The sequence below is a fragment of the Mauremys reevesii genome, linkage group 14 (genome assembly GCF_016161935.1).
Source record: "Mauremys reevesii isolate NIE-2019 linkage group 14, ASM1616193v1, whole genome shotgun sequence".
NCBI classification, from domain to species: Eukaryota; Metazoa; Chordata; order Testudines; family Geoemydidae; genus Mauremys; species Mauremys reevesii.
In genome coordinates, this window is record NC_052636.1 from 39926982 (window position 1) to 39942340 (window position 15359).

Genomic DNA, 15359 nt, shown 5'->3' on the forward strand with positions numbered 1-15359 from the left:
TAAGGGGGGAATAGAAAGAGGGACACAGACAAGCCTCTGTGGTGTCAGAGCTGGGAAGGGCGATACCGAGGAAGGAAATTGGAATCGTTGCTTGCTGGAAGTTTACCCCAATAAACATTGAATTGTTTGCACTTCTTGAACTGCGGGTATTGCTGCTGTCAGTCATGCGAGAAGGACCAGGGAATGGGAGGGTGATGGGATAAACCCTCTAAGAAGTACGTCTTTCAGGATGTGAAAAACCCTGGAATCAGTATAATTAAGCTGACCTAAGCCATGGTTAGATAGTGCTAAATGAAAGAAAAGATTGTTCTGTCAATGTAGCTATTACAGGGATGGAAAACCCCTCCACTCACTGTAGTAACTGTCTACTCCACAGTGCTATAGCAGTGTCACAGCAACATTTTAAGTGTAGACAGCCTCAGAGCGAGACCAGGTCTGGCTCTGTGGATGCTCTGGCACTACAACAAGAGCAGTGACAATACGCGAATGCTTCCGTAGTTGGCAGGATTCAAACTTGCCTGGGGAGACCCCAGTGGATTTCTAGTCCATCGCCTTAACCACTCACCCGCAACTACTTGATGTATAGGTGCTTCACTACACAATGATTCTGTTCTCACTGAATTGTCACTTCCAATTGCTCAGACCAGCTCCCCCAGCACACTCCTGGCTGTGCATTAGTGTAAGTGTGTTCACGGCTGAACAACAAGGGTTCCTGCCCATTTCCCTTCCGGCTGGAGCATGATTAGAGTGTGTTTGTGGTTAATGACATTGCTATAGATTGTTGTTCAGTCCCCACACTGACAATTCAGACCGTCCCGTTCCTATTCGAATCTCCACCAGATCATGCCAATAGCCGGAGTCAGGATTTCTCTGGGGCACTGAAATGTTTCAGGGGGTTGGTACATGAACTCAGCCTTGCATCCATCCCTGATGTTTCATGGACTAACAACAGCAGCGTAAAGAAAGAGCTGATCCAATATCTCACTGTCAGAGGTGAAGGTGGCCTCGTCCCATCTGCATGACCATTGCCATTGCAGGAGAGAAGGTTTCAATGGAATCGAATGCCCTGGCTCAGACAAGAGACACAGGGGGGGTTTGCTGTTCATGGATTTGTGCAAAGGAAATTGTGTCTCTGTGTGAAATTGAGGAGGGAAATGAAACGTCCCCATGGTGGCCCAATGCCCTAAGGAATGTGGGCGATGGACTCCGGCTGGGAAATGATTTCACAGGATCAATGTATTGCCCTGATTGAAAGCTATGGCTAAAAGGCAGCCACTGTTGTTCGTACCTGAACCGTTGTAGGGACGCCCGAGTGGGTATCAAGTCCACTGCCTTAACCAGGGGTAGTCGATTCTTTTATCAAAATTCAAATTTCTTGGTCAAGGCATAGTCAATGTATAGACGCCACAGAAAATAATACACTGATGATAAGAAGAATATAGAAATATTTTGCAGTCACTATGGGCATAACTATGATAATTGTTTTGTGTTTCACTCTTTATATATGGCCCCACCTTCCTTCCCTTTAGACTTCTAGTTTACCAAGGGTAAAACTAAACATCTCTTCAGATACCAGGGCGTGTTTGTGTTCATTCCTGCTAGCTACACAGGGATTTGATGTAGCTGCTTTCAATCCTCCGGCTCTGCTGGGATAAGTAACATTTCAGGCGGTCACTGAACTGAAGGAGGGAGATCATTTTTTGACAGGTTACGCCTCCTCTTAAAGGTGTTTGGCAGTCTTGTTTCCCAGGTCTCTTCTGAGGGAAAAAAGTTTCTGTGCAAAATACCAAAACTTTTAACAGAGCGGAGGGAAAGGCAACAGCCACATGATGAGGCCACAACATGATTCTTTTACGTGGGACGACTCTGAACACTGACTGATCTGCACTCTCTTGTGTTTGAAGAGATGTTTAGTTTTGCACTTGGGAACCTATAAGGCTGAAGCAATGTTATGGATAGTGACACAGCGATTGAAGGGTTATTTAAGGTTGTAAAAATTGTTAAAAACACTGAGCTTAAACTTGAACTGCGTGTTATTAAAGGCTGGTTTCCCCATGTCGGTTCCATAAGCTCTGCTAGAAAGGCCCTGGGTTCTCTCCTGCCTCGGTGGGAACTAGAGGGGAATTGGCCCCTGCTGCCCTTGGCTCCAGGCTGATTTTTCTGGGGAGGGGGCGTGGAATTGATTGGTTTGCTGTTGAGAAGGGAGCCAGGCCAGTTCTCAGGGAACGAGAACTCCCAGCATCAGCCCAGCCCAGGCTGCTGCCCTGTCCCAGCCTCTGTTCCCCTGGGGGCCCTGCATATTTGACTCTAGAGCAGGCCGGGAGCAGCAGCTGAGGCAGAGGACACCTGGGCTGGGCAGATAGGAGGGAATTTAGCAAGTGGAAATGGTAAAACCGCAGTGAAGTATTAGCTTGGACTCGACGGCATTTCTCCATTGGTCTGTCTGCTTTGGGGCAGGGACAATGACACGTTCTGCTGCATTCGTCATTTCAAAGGGTGGTTTAGGATTTTCATTCTCGGACACGGTGCACAAAGCAGGACTCAACCCCGGGTGCAAACGAAATGAGCCACTCACAGGTTCTGGCAGCCACAATGAGCAGTTGGTGCGAGAGCTCAGACCTGCCCCTGTCCCAGAGGGAGAGGGGTGTCTACGAGGGGCTTGGACTACTGATCTGTCAGTGCCTAACTCCCAAACTTTCAGTAACTCTATTATCAGTGCCCGTGAGTGTAATTTAAACCATGAGAAAAACCACACTAGGCTAGACCAAAGGCCCATCTAGCTCTGAATCTTGTCCTCTGACAGTAGCCAATACCAGGTGCCCCCAAAGCCACCACTGGGAGCGGAACCCAGGATCACCTGTTTACAAGGCAGGTGCTTTAGCCAGCTAGGCCATGGTGCCTGCCTGGGTGTAAGACATAGTGTCTGCCCACACCTGACTCCCTGCCATCTCCACCAGGACCTGACAAGCTTTCCTTGTGTTTGGATTCTGCAAAGCAGAGGAGCAGGTGACGTTTTCCTTGCAAGCTGTGTGTGTGAGTGAATCTTTGGCCAGGTCTGCACTACAAAGTTGTTTCAGCAGAAATATATTGCTCAGGTGTGTGAAGAACACACAACGCTCCCTCGGTCGGCAGCTTGGTGTGGCTGGTGTACACACTGCAATGCCACGTCTGGCGACAAAACTGCCCTGTTTTCGTGACAAAATAAAACCACTTCGATGAGAGGCCTAGAGCTTTTTGCAGCAAACTTACAGTGACAGAGTGCCAGTGTAAATGCTGCTGGTCATTAAATCACCATAACTGGCCTCCGCCAGTATCCCACAATGCCCGCCGTGAACTCACCTGCCCTGCATTCCTGCTAAAGAGGCTTGGCCTCTCCCCTTTCATAGCCCTAGGAAGTTCTGACAGCTGAGCCTGCTGCTCTGCTCCAGCAGCCTGGAGCAAATCACTGCCGTGGAATGCTGCTCTCCAGCCCTGCGAACACAGAGCAGAGGGTGGGAGTGTCCATACATGGGGGGGTGCACCGGCATCCGAACTGTGACACCCCATGACACCCCTTCCCTCGAGGAGGATCGTACCTTCTAAACAGGGATGGCTGTTTTCTAGTAAAATCACTACAAGGGAAGGAGAAAACTCGAAAGAGGTTCCTCCTGGCGCTCACGTCCGTGAAACCGAATACTCTCTCAGTCCTCAAAGAGAGACCTGGAGAAGGAGACTTGCTGCAGCAAAGCCACAGGGGTCTCTGAGGTTTCCCTGGCCCCTCGCCCCTGTCCTGCCTGGCTGATATCAGCATCTCTCTGTGAGGTCACCACCTCCCCACCACACCTTGGACCAATAGTCTGAGGTCTCGCAAAAGGCCTTTGTGATGTCACTGCCACACCCCTCCCTTGCTGGGCTAATGTCCTGCCCCTGGCCAGGCACTGTGGAGGTTTGAGCTACTCCCTGTGGATCACCCCATTCAAGGAGCGTTCGTTCTAGGAAGCAAGCCGGCTAGACAGGAAAACATCAGACGCTGCTCCCAATGCTACACTCAGTTTTTCAGAAATTAGTCGACTTTATGGCCAGAAGAGACTATTAGAGCATCTAATCTGACCCCCTGCATATCACAGGCCTCCTGTGGGACACAAGAGCTACTTTTGGGGTAAACACATTCCAGAAAGGCATCTAGTCTTCATGAAATGACATCAGGAGATGGAGAATCCACCACTTTCCATGGTAGCTTGTTCCTGTGGTGAATCATCCTTGCTGTTGAATTTTTGTGCCTTAGTTGTAATATGAATTTGTCTCTTTTCACCTTCCAGCCACTGAGTCTTGTTATGCCTTTCTCTGCTCGATTCAAGAGCCCTTTAATATCCAATCTTTTCTCTCCATTAAGGCACTTCAACACTTCAGTGAAGTCACCTTTCAATCTTCTTTTGATCAACTAAACAGGTTGAGCTCTTTCAATAGCTCACTAGAAGGCATTTTTCTCCGGCCCTCAGAACATTTGGTGGCTCTTTGCTGCCCCAGCTCCAATTTCACAACATCTTTTTCAAATGAGGACACCAAAGTTGAAGGCAGTATTCCAGTATCAGTCTCACTGATGCCGTGTCACCTCCTGTGACGTTATTGACATAATCTGTAACTGTATAGATCACCGTTGCGACCGCTGTTCTATATTTGCAGCCAATATTGTAGAAAGGTGTCGTGCAATGGGTCTATGGAGAGGTTCTGATTGGTTGATTATAATGATGCTATCTCTAGATGTGTATCATTTTTTTAGTTGACGTTATGAATATTGGCTCTATGCTGCCTGTATTTCAAACTTGTGCTCTGCTTCCGGTGTCAGTTCTGTCTAGCCTGCTTGATGGCCCATTAAGGACCATCAGCGCTACAATCACCCCGTTGAGAGAAGGCAGATACGCCCTGTGACTCAGCAAGGTAGCAGGGACCTGCCTATGGAGAGAACTCTAAGGTTTTTCTATGCCACGTGCTGGATAGAGTGTCCTTGGGACAAAGAAAGCAAAGACCACATGGCAAGAGACTATAAAAGGCTGATGCCTCATCTCCATCTTGTCTTCAATCCTGCTTCATACCTCTGGAGGGACTTTGCTACAAACTGAAGCTCTGTACAAAGGACTGAATGACCCATCCCAGCTTTGAATAGACTCCAGAGACTTGATTTGAACCTGCAGTTTATTCCATCACTGTTACAAGCCTGAACCAAGAACTTTGCAAATCCATCTGTGTTTTGTATAACAACCTGGTCTATGGATTGTGCCAGTTCTTTTCCAGACCCAAAGTCCAGAGTATGGTCAAGGACCAGAGGCCTAGCAAATAGTGACCAGCTAAGAGAAAGCTGGGTAAACAGAAAGCCTTGCTTGCTAAGATAGGCCTGGTCAGCAAATTGCCAGGTGTTGGAGCTTAGAACTAAATGATTGTGTCTTATTCAGAATTGCAGACTGAACAAAGAATCCCTATTCCTATTGTGTTTGTTTCTTCTTTAGGGAGACGTTCTTCCCACAGATCCAACCTTGAGTTTATGAAAAGTTGGCACGTCAGTATAACATATGGCATCCTTCCACCTCCCTTCCAAGGGACCAATGCCTGCCTTAAGACACACAGAAAACAATCTTTATTGCCAAAGACTTTCACTCTTTCTTTGCTTTAACCCCTAGGAATGTACCTGTTGGACAATCAAAGGAGTTGCTCCATTCCTATGGATCCCAAATCAGAATTCAACATATATATTTTATACTAATAACATTTTATCAAAGTATTCATGAAATGTTAAATTGGTAACTTGAGACCATGGGTGGAGATATTATCTAATCTGTTAACCATTGGCTAATGTGCTTATCCTGTCTTGCAAAACCTGTCCCGGGGTGTGGAACTGCCTAGCCTGTCACTTTCCCCCGCCCATGGAAAATCTATATATTCTATTGTAATTAATTAATTAACAGTGTCTCTGAGCCTAATAAGCCCACTCCGCCAGCACTGTGTGTAATAAAGTCCTATTCTTGACATGTACGCGGTGGAGATTTATGTCCTTCACAGACACCTGCTGAATAAAGAGGAGATTCAGCATCCAGCTTGGCTGAATGTGTCTCCTCTCCCCACAGCTTGGTGATCTTTTGAGGAAATGGAGACGACTGCCTTTGCCTAGCTGTACATCGCTTGCAAAAGAAACAGGTCTTTTTGGTGACAAGTGTTGAAAGGAGCCATTAGACAAATGTGGAGGCAGGAAAAATGTCCCCCAATTGAACTGGCATCTGTGGATGCTGAAGCCACAACACAGAGCGCTAAACACTATATGAGAACGGGTGGTGTCAGAAGAGTCTCTACCAAAGCCTTTTCCCACCAGCAGGGGCCTCTCTGTGCACAGAACTCCTGGTAGTGTGATGGCTGCAGGCAGTGGAGAACTCCATTTTGGCATTTCTTTTGTGGTGAACATCTGCAGTGGCTATTAAAAGGTCTCTAGACAGTGATCTTTGGGAAGAGCTGGCTGAAGAACCTTCCTACTAACCAGGAGAGCCTGGCTTGGCCTGGCAGTTCTTCCTTGCCGAACCTAGTGTGTCTGTTGGCTCCTTTTTTTGTATCTCTTTTCAGAAAAAGAAAAGATCTGTCAGCAGAATCCTTCTAAGTGCTTGTTCAAGACAGAGAGAGCCTTCCTTGCCGCTGAGTCTTGGTGCTATGGGGCATGCCTCACTGCAGCACCTCCTGCTGACCATCCTAGCAATTAGCTCTGCTTCACCGGTGCGCCTTCATCTAGTAGCGTCTGGCCACCATCGGTTCTATCATTAGGACCCATGTTGCTCTCAGGACTTCAGTGTCCTCTTATGGACACAGCCCTCTGGCTGTGCCCCACTCAGTTCTCTCCCCCCTGCTGGGTGGGTGGGGGTGTCCTCTACCCAGACACTTGCCTCAGTGGCCGGCTGCAGTCCAGGGTGTAGCCACCTGTGTCAGTGGCTACTGAGGCAAAAAGTGTGAACCTCCAACCCTGCCATCTGTTTCCCTGAACCATTTCCCAACAGACCTAGAACCTTCCTCCACCTTTGTATCAGGGCCTTAGTCTGGCAGTAGTCAGCCAGGAGGTCACTCATGCACCCGTTACCCCAGCACTACTCTGATCATGGTGCCCTCCCGGCTCCTTCCTTCCTGGCAGCCAATCCTCCCTCCTCAAACTCCAAGGAGTGACTAACTCTTGCTGTGCTGAGCAGCTCTTTATATATGGGCTGCTCCAGCAAGCCTTCTCCTGATTGGCTCTCCCAATAAGCCCTTTCTTGATAGTCTGGGTTCTGCACAGCCTCTTCAAGGCTGCCTTAATCTTTCTCCTGCTTGTTTCAGGCAGACAGCCGACCACACATGGAAAGTGGCAAATGAGAAGTCTGGAGCTGAAGGAAAGGTTACCATGACTCAGAACTGAGCCGAGGTTGCTGCGACTGAAACACAGATCACTAACCATTATCTGATCACAGTGACTGGTGGGAGAGGCACATGTTAGAAGCCCTCTGTCTACTCAGCTGTGGCTTTCTGTGCACAGAGAGCCAGACACCTCAAGGTCTGCAAGTCTTGAGGGAAATGGGGAACGTCTGTACTTTCAAATTTGCAGGTGTTGACTTGAACCATCAAATGAAACAGTTGCAAATACTTTCTTCAGGCAGGCACCATGGCTTAGCTGGCTAAAGCACTTGTCTAGTAAACAGGAGATCCTGGGTTCAACTCCCAGTGGTGCTTTGGTTTGGTGTATGGTTTTTGTCTCCTCTGCTCACATTTTCCTGTGTCTTCCTAGGAAACAGAAGATGCTTCCCTTGGTATCCAAGTCATTGCTTGCTAAGGAAAAGGCTTCTTTGGAGAGAAGCATTGGAAACAATCAAATCATAAACCTGGAGTTGATGAAAACGCTGCTATGACTGGCATTGGCATGGCGGTTGCTTCGACTGCAATTGCTGCAACACGAGAGCCTGCGCCACACATCCTTGTGATTCCCTGGAGATGTTCACACACAGATGTCATGTCACCTTCCTTTTGATTGTCACTGATGAAAAATGGAGCGGTTGGGAGAAAAGTCCCAGAGAGTCGCACCGTGGCTAAGCTGGGTGACTCACCTGCCAGGTAAAGTGGAGTTAGGGATGCAGCTCCCAGTAGTGCCTTAACAAATGTGTCTGCTCTTCCCACCTTTTGGTGACTCTTTTGCGGAAACAGAGAAGACTGCATCTGCCTTGCAATGCAAATGCTTGCAAAAGAAACCAGTTGTTTTTTCTGACAAGTGTCAGAAGGAGGCACATAAGAAATGTGGAGACAAGGAAAAGGTCATCGTAACTCAACATGCATCCATGGCTCTTGAGGCCAGAACGCAGAGCACTAAGCACTTTATGACCACAGCAAAATGTAAACTTTACACCTTATTACACTAGGCAGTAGTTAGGTCAAGCAATTTTCTCATCCTACTGGATGTTACCCTCCTTAATACATAGAATTCCCCCTAAAACCTGGATTACTGTCCTCAGATGACCTTCATTTTCTCAGGATTCCTGCTGCTTCCAGAATAGGTGGGGGAGGAGAAAGGCAAAAACATGATGCCACAGTCTCCTATTTTATATCCTTAGTTCAAGTGTCTAAGAGACATTTGCCCAGACGTGTCCGGGTGGGCTCTGCTGAGTCACTAGGTTGGGGAATCCTCCTGGTGTGGTCTTGTGCAACTGAGTCATAGACTTGAGCGGTCCCCACAGTGTTGTGTTTGGGCATCTGTCACTGAAATGGAAATCCCTTAATTACAATTCCTCTGCTGATTCATGGCTGTTGAACACCCTCCTCGGCAGGGGTCACTAGCAAAATTATAGCCTATTTCAGTAACAACCATACAGCAAAATGCATAACTTCACACACCCTCATGCTATACATATTTGGACAGAATAACCGATTTCAGCAGATCATGACTTTTCATACGATAACTTACATGGAATGGTTTGTAGGACATATCACAGCCATATATGAATGATGACTATGTGAGCTACAGGGAGCTAGTTTGAAGTACATCATGTCACAAAAGCCTCTAGAGACTGGCCTTTGGGAAGTGCTGGCTGAAGAGCCTTCTGAGTAACTGAGAGATCCAGGCTTGGCCCTGCCAGTTTGTGCTTGCGAACTAAACTTGTCCGTTGGGCTCCCTTTTTTGTGTCTCTTTCACAGAAACTGAGCAGAAGTTCTTGGCCAATCCTTGAAAGTGCTTGTTCAAGACACAGGGAGCCTCTGTGCTGGGGCAGGGGTAGGGGTGCAGAGGTGCTTTCCTCGGGCAGCACAGCTCCCAAAGTGACTGGCACACACTCTCCGGCAGTGGCTCCTAGGCAGTGGGATACGAGGCGGGTCAGCTGTGCAGTTTGCACTCAGGGCTGCAGGGATATGCCGGCCACTTCCAGGAGCAGTGTGGCAGGGAGGGAGGGCAGAGTGGGCAGGAGCCGCCTTAGCGCTGCTGGCACATCTCCGTGTGTCACTTGGGAGGCATCAGGTCTCTGTGGGCTGCCGGGGCAGGGGCAGGGGCCGAGGGGCTTGGGCCACCTTTGCCTCCTCTCCAGGCTCCCAGCCCATCTTGCCGGCCGACAGGGATTTTAGGGTGCAGCAGCACAGGGAGCAGGAAGGGCGAACCACAGCGGCTGCCTCCCCCACATGCAGGAAAATGGCTTGACCTGCTGGCCCCACGGACTAAGGCACCAGGCCTCCAGCTTGCCCCATTCGACCCAATGGGTTGATCTTGTGGCCAGAATTATTTGCAGTTGGGATTTCCCCCAACAGTGCCCCACGGGGTCCAGGGTCAGCTCCAGCACGGGCCACGCAGGAAGGCTTAATGCTCGAGCTGCAGCACATGCTGGGTAGGCTTAAGGCCGGGCTCCCCATGGCAGGAGAGAAGAAGAAGACTGGGCCCCTGGAGGGGCAGGCTGGGGCTTCCTGGATCCCATTTGCTCACAGCCAGCGCCCTGCCCCCACTCCCATGTCATCAATGGCGCCCCCAGGTCAGCCAGAATGGAGCAGCGGTTTTCACTGCACCAAGTCCACTTATGGCTTACAGGCAACTCCCAACGCCCCACCACAGCCCACCATCTGGGCCAGAAAGGAGCCCACTCAACCTCGCCATTGCTGCTTTTCCGTCCCCCTAGAACCCCGCTTCTCCTGGGCTGCAAGGCGCCATCCCTGGGAAGCCAAGAGGCAGGCACAGGATTCTGCCTCCCAGCAGCCAACAGCACCTCCCCCGGCTTTGCAGAACGAATGGTGATGCTCTACTAACCCCACTGAGCCGCACTGAGGCACTTACTTTCTGCCCTGCCTTCCTCAGCTCGACTTTCCTCTTTTCCCCCATTCCTGCCTCACTTCCTCCTTTGGCAAGTCACGCAGAGGAGGCCAGCAGGAAGAGCCGGCCTCCACCGGCCAACCTCCCAGGGCAGAGGAGGCCAAGCCCCAAGCCTCCAAAAGGTGACACGCCGCACTCCTCTAGGTTCTCCAGCCTGACGCCAAGGTGCTTTCTCCACTGCTGTCAGCACCCTCTGTCATGCAGGGGTTGGAGTTATCCCAGGGACAGGCCAATAGGAGAAGGAGGAGGCCTTCCTGAACAGCAAGGGGATCTGGGAAAAGGAAGCCAGCATATTTCTGCCTGGTTTTGAACCAGGGACCTTTTGCATGTTAGGCAAATGCAATAACCACTACACTACAGAAACACCATCTGCTTGGTTCTTGCTCACCCTGGCACAGACCGATGGACAAACCTGGAGAAAGTGGTGACAGCCCTTCAATAGGTCAGCTGGCAGAGCAGAGGACTGGAGCCGGCGCTCAGGAAGTCGTCCTTACGTCGCCCTTGTGACTCCAGCTTGAGGGAGAGCTTCTTTTTCTTCCCCTTGCTGACAAAGAGCAAGAGAAGAATGAAAGGTCAGGGGGGCCAACTCGGTGCAGAAGCCCATGCTGTCTTTTCCTGATGCATAGCCTGAAATGAGGGACTCGTGGCAGTTAAAGGAACTGCTGCACTTTCAGAAAACATCCCACCCGTGCACAAAGGGGGATAGACGAGCGTGTTAGTCTAGCACGCTCCCAACTGAGCTACTTCAGCAGCTGCTCAGTTTCTTTTTGGCCTCCTGCTTTTCTGTCTGGGATGTTGTTGTCAGCTGTGGCACAGAAAAAGGACGTCATTGCGAACGGCCCATGCAGACAAGATTCACTTTTGCCTTCCTTGCTCGGCTTTACTTGCTTCCTCGCCCTATTCCTGCCTTAGTTCCTGGGTTACCTGAAGGCAACGGGGAGCCAGCAATACCAGGAGGAAGTTGGGCAGCTAGACCCTGGTGGCAAAAGTCCTGCCGCCACTTGCCACTCCACTCTCTTCTCCCAGCGTCACATATTGGTCACCAGGGACTTGGGGCCCAGCAGCGCAATGGAAGGCAGTGGACAGAGCCACCCTCGCCTTGAAGCTCCAGCTCATTAAACCACATCTTCAGTCGCTGATGGCCAATGAGAGACAGACATCACTTGCTATTTTAGCACTTGGAAATGCCATTGGTCAGTCATTGGATCTCTGTAATGCTGTTACAGAACAAATGAACACAGAATCTCAGTGTGACATTCTATACCTTTCGGGGAGCGGCTGTAACCCCCATAATCATCGTGATCTTACATATAGAGCATGACTTGTAAGGTATCAGGAAAGGATATGATCGGCTGAAAGTCACTTCTCTACCCATAGATGTAGACCACTCATGCATATGAAGTCATGAGAATTGTGCAGTGTGATTGTCACTGTGCTGCAAGGTGGGGAGTCAGCCAAATATTAGCTCCTAGTGGCAACAGCAAGGAAAATAACCAACACCCGGACAGGGTGTCAAACAACCAATCGACAGTCATTGTCCAGCAAGGAGCTACAATGCAATGACTCACCTGCATGAGGACACCCCAGGAATTGCTCAGACTTGCTTGGAGAGACGCAGTGATGCTCACCTGACTCTGAAGGGGAGGGGGCAAAGCCATGAGGAAGAAAGGACATGATAAAAGGAGAGACATTTGCTAGGCTTTATCTCTCTCTGTCACCTACATCTACAGCCACCCCACACCAAGCAACTGAAGTGCTGATGAAAGGGAGAGCCTGGCTGAAAAGCCACCAGCCAGCCTGTGGTGAGAAGCATCTGAGTTTGCAAGGGTACTGAAAGGGTTAAGATCAGCTTAGTATTAAAAGCAATGAGGAGTCGGTGGCACCTTAAGGACTAACAGATTTATTTGGGCATAAGCGTTCGTGGGTAAAGCCCACTTCTTCAGATGCATGGAGTGCAAATTGCAGATAGAGGCATAAATATAGATTGGAACATGAAGTGATGGGAGTTACCGTACAAGGGAGAACCAGTGTTGAAGGCTAATTCAGTCAGGGTGGATGTGGTCCTCTCCCCATAATTGATGGGAGGTGTCAATACCAAGAGAGGAAAATTGCTTTTGTCGTGAGCCAGCTACTCCCAGTCCTTATTCAAGCTCAAATTAATGGTGTTAAGTTTGCAAATCAATTGTAACTCTGCAATTTCTCTTTGAAGTCTGTTTTGAAGGTTTTTGAATGGCTACTTTGAATTATTAGGTGTGAATGTGTAAATGTGCTATTGATTATACAAGTCCTGTATGATCTCATGATTTGGATTCCTGGTTTTTCACCCAGGCGGCCTGGGTTCAATTCCCAGTGTGGGAACAATGCAGAGCTTTTGCTCAGAGGGGAGGCAGGAAATGAAAGGAATGGGAAGGATCCTGCCAGCAGGGAGTTGGACAGTGTTGGAAGGGGATCCCAGAAGTGGGGTGGGGCAGTGGTCCTGGGGGAGATGAGGAAGGATCCCAGCTCTGTGGGAAGTTGACATTCTGGAGAGCACAGGCCTGGCATGGGGGTGGGAGGAGTGAGTGTGTCCCTCTAAACTCACCACCAGCAGACTAGGAAGAATTACGTATTTGTTGGTAAATGTCAATTTCTGTGTAAACACAGAACCCAATGGCAAAATCTTTCCATTGATAATCATCAAAACTAACAGACGGGCAAAGTAAGAAACATGTTGCTTGAGAACTTATCCTGTTCTAATCCTCTAGGGTTCCCTTCTGCCTTAGGCACCACCACGTGGGCATTTCATATCCCTCCTCATTTTCACACAGACACACAATTTCCTTTGCACAGATCCATGAACAGCAAAACCTCCCTGTGTCTATTGTCTGAGCCAGGGCATTCGATTCCACTGAAACCTTCTCTCCTGCAATGACAATGGTCAGACAGAGGGGATGCGTCCACCTTCCCCCTGGCAGTGAGATATTCACTCTCCTCTTCATGCTACTGCTGTTATTCCATGAGTCATCAAGGATGGAATAAAAAGCTGAGATTACTCCAGGGTGAGGAAAGAAAGGAGCCACCAATGCTCTCAAAAATCTCAGTGCCCAGAGAAAACCTGCCTCTGTTATTGGACTCACAGCGGTGCTGGCAATACAACGGGAAAAGGGACTGTCTGAATTACCAGGGCAGGGAATGAACAATCTACAGCAACATCATTAACCACAAACACACCCTCATCATGCTCCAGCCAGTAGGGAAATGGGCAGGAATTCTTGCTGTTCAGCCATGGCCACATGTACAGAGCTGCACAGCAGTGAGTGTGCTGGGGAAGCTGGTCTGAGCAAACAATTTGTAATGACCCTTCAGTGAGAACAGAACCAGAGTGTAGAAAGGCCCCTGTGTTAAGTGGTTGTGGCTGAGGCCTTAGGGAGCTGAACTAGAAAACCATGGGTGTCTTTCTGTGAAGGTTTGATCCTTGCCAGCTAGGCAAGGCTGGTGTGTGGTGTCTCCATGGCTGTACTTCCAGGGTCTGATCACCCATGGTGCCATAGGGAGCCAAGCCTAGATATATTCAGAGGCTAAGGCCAGGTCAATATTTCAAACAGTGAGTCTATGCTGCTGCAGCTCAGTAATGGAGATGCTCTATGCCAGGGTTTCTCAAACGTCCTTTCACTGCAACCTCCTTCTGCCAAAATAACTTAATACATAGCCCTGGAAAGAGAGACCAAGCCCCTCCACTCGGGGGGGTGGGGGGGTGCCAAAAACTGAGCCCCAGTGGGGGGAGGGCAAAACCAAAGCCTGAGGGATTCAGCCCTGGGTTGGGGGGCTCAGACTTTTGGCTTCAGCCCCAGGACCCAACAAGTCTAATGCCAGCCCTGGTGACCCCATTAAAACAGGATCACAACCCACTTTGTGGTCCTGACCCACAGCTTGAGAACCACTGCTCCATGCTGAGGGGGGAGCGTTTTCCTGTTGGTGTAGTCAATCCACTTCCCCAGGAGGTGGCAGCTCTGTCATGGGGAGAAGCTATATCGGTGGGTGTGCAAGCTGTGGTGTTTACCACATTTAAGAAGTTTAATCAAACCCCATTTTTAAAACCACCTGTGGTCTGGGAATGGCAAAGGAGCTCGATGAAGCAGGGTCTGTCCTTCAAAGTCCTGGAGATCACGATTCCATACTCTTGTTGTAATGGGGGTATAGCTCAGTGGTAGAGTGTTTGATTGCAGATCAAGTGGTCCTTTGTTCAAACCCAAGTGCCCTCTTAAAGAAAAGAAAAACATTTCCATTCTCCATTATGTTCAGGAGCTCCACCATACGAGGATGCTTGAAATGAATGTGAACACTCAACATTTTGCTGTCCAAATGCATAAAAACCTAGCAAAGCTGTCCATCAGCTGAAATCAGTTCCAGTCCTCTAAGTGTCTAGTTTATGTTTTCATCAATTAAACAAAGGTATCATTCCCTGAAGCAGAGCACAAGTTTGAAATACAGGCAGCATAGAGCTAATATTCATAATGTCAACTACAAAAAAACGATACACATCTAGAGATAGCATCATTATAATCAGCCAGTCAGAACCTCTCCATAGACCCCTTACACGACCACTTCTCTGTAATATTGGCTGCAAATATAGAACAGTGGTCGCAACGGTGAGCTATACAGTTACAGATTATGTCAATAATGTCACAGGAGGTGACACGGCATCAGTGAGACTGATACTGGAATACTGCCTCCAGTTTTGGTGTCCTCGTTTGAAAAAGATGTTGTGAAATTGGAGCTGGGGCAGCAAAGAGCCACCTAATGTTCTGAGGACTGGAAAAAATACCTTCTAGTGAGCTATTGAAAGAGCTCAACCTGTTTAGCTTATCAAAAGAAGATTGAAAGGTGACTTCACTGAAGTGTTGAAGTGCCTTAATGGAGAGATAAGATTGGGTATTAAAGGGCTCTTGAATCGAGCAGAGAAAGGCCTAACAAGAGCCAATGGCTGGAAGGTGAAAAGAGACAAATTCATATTACAACTAAGGCACAAAAATTCAACAGCGAGGATGATTCACCACAGGAA

General features: G+C 48.9%; 2 non-coding genes across 2 annotated transcripts; both read left to right on the forward strand.

Annotated features, from left to right (window-relative positions):
- Positions 1-7639: 7639 nt before the first annotated feature.
- Positions 7640-7713, forward strand: TRNAT-AGU. Its single transcript has one exon. It is a non-coding gene; the product is annotated as a tRNA-Thr (tRNA).
- A 6774-nt stretch (positions 7714-14487) lies between these two features.
- TRNAC-GCA lies at positions 14488-14559 on the forward strand. Its single transcript has one exon. It is a non-coding gene; the product is annotated as a tRNA-Cys (tRNA).
- The last annotated feature ends 800 nt before the right edge of the window (positions 14560-15359 follow it).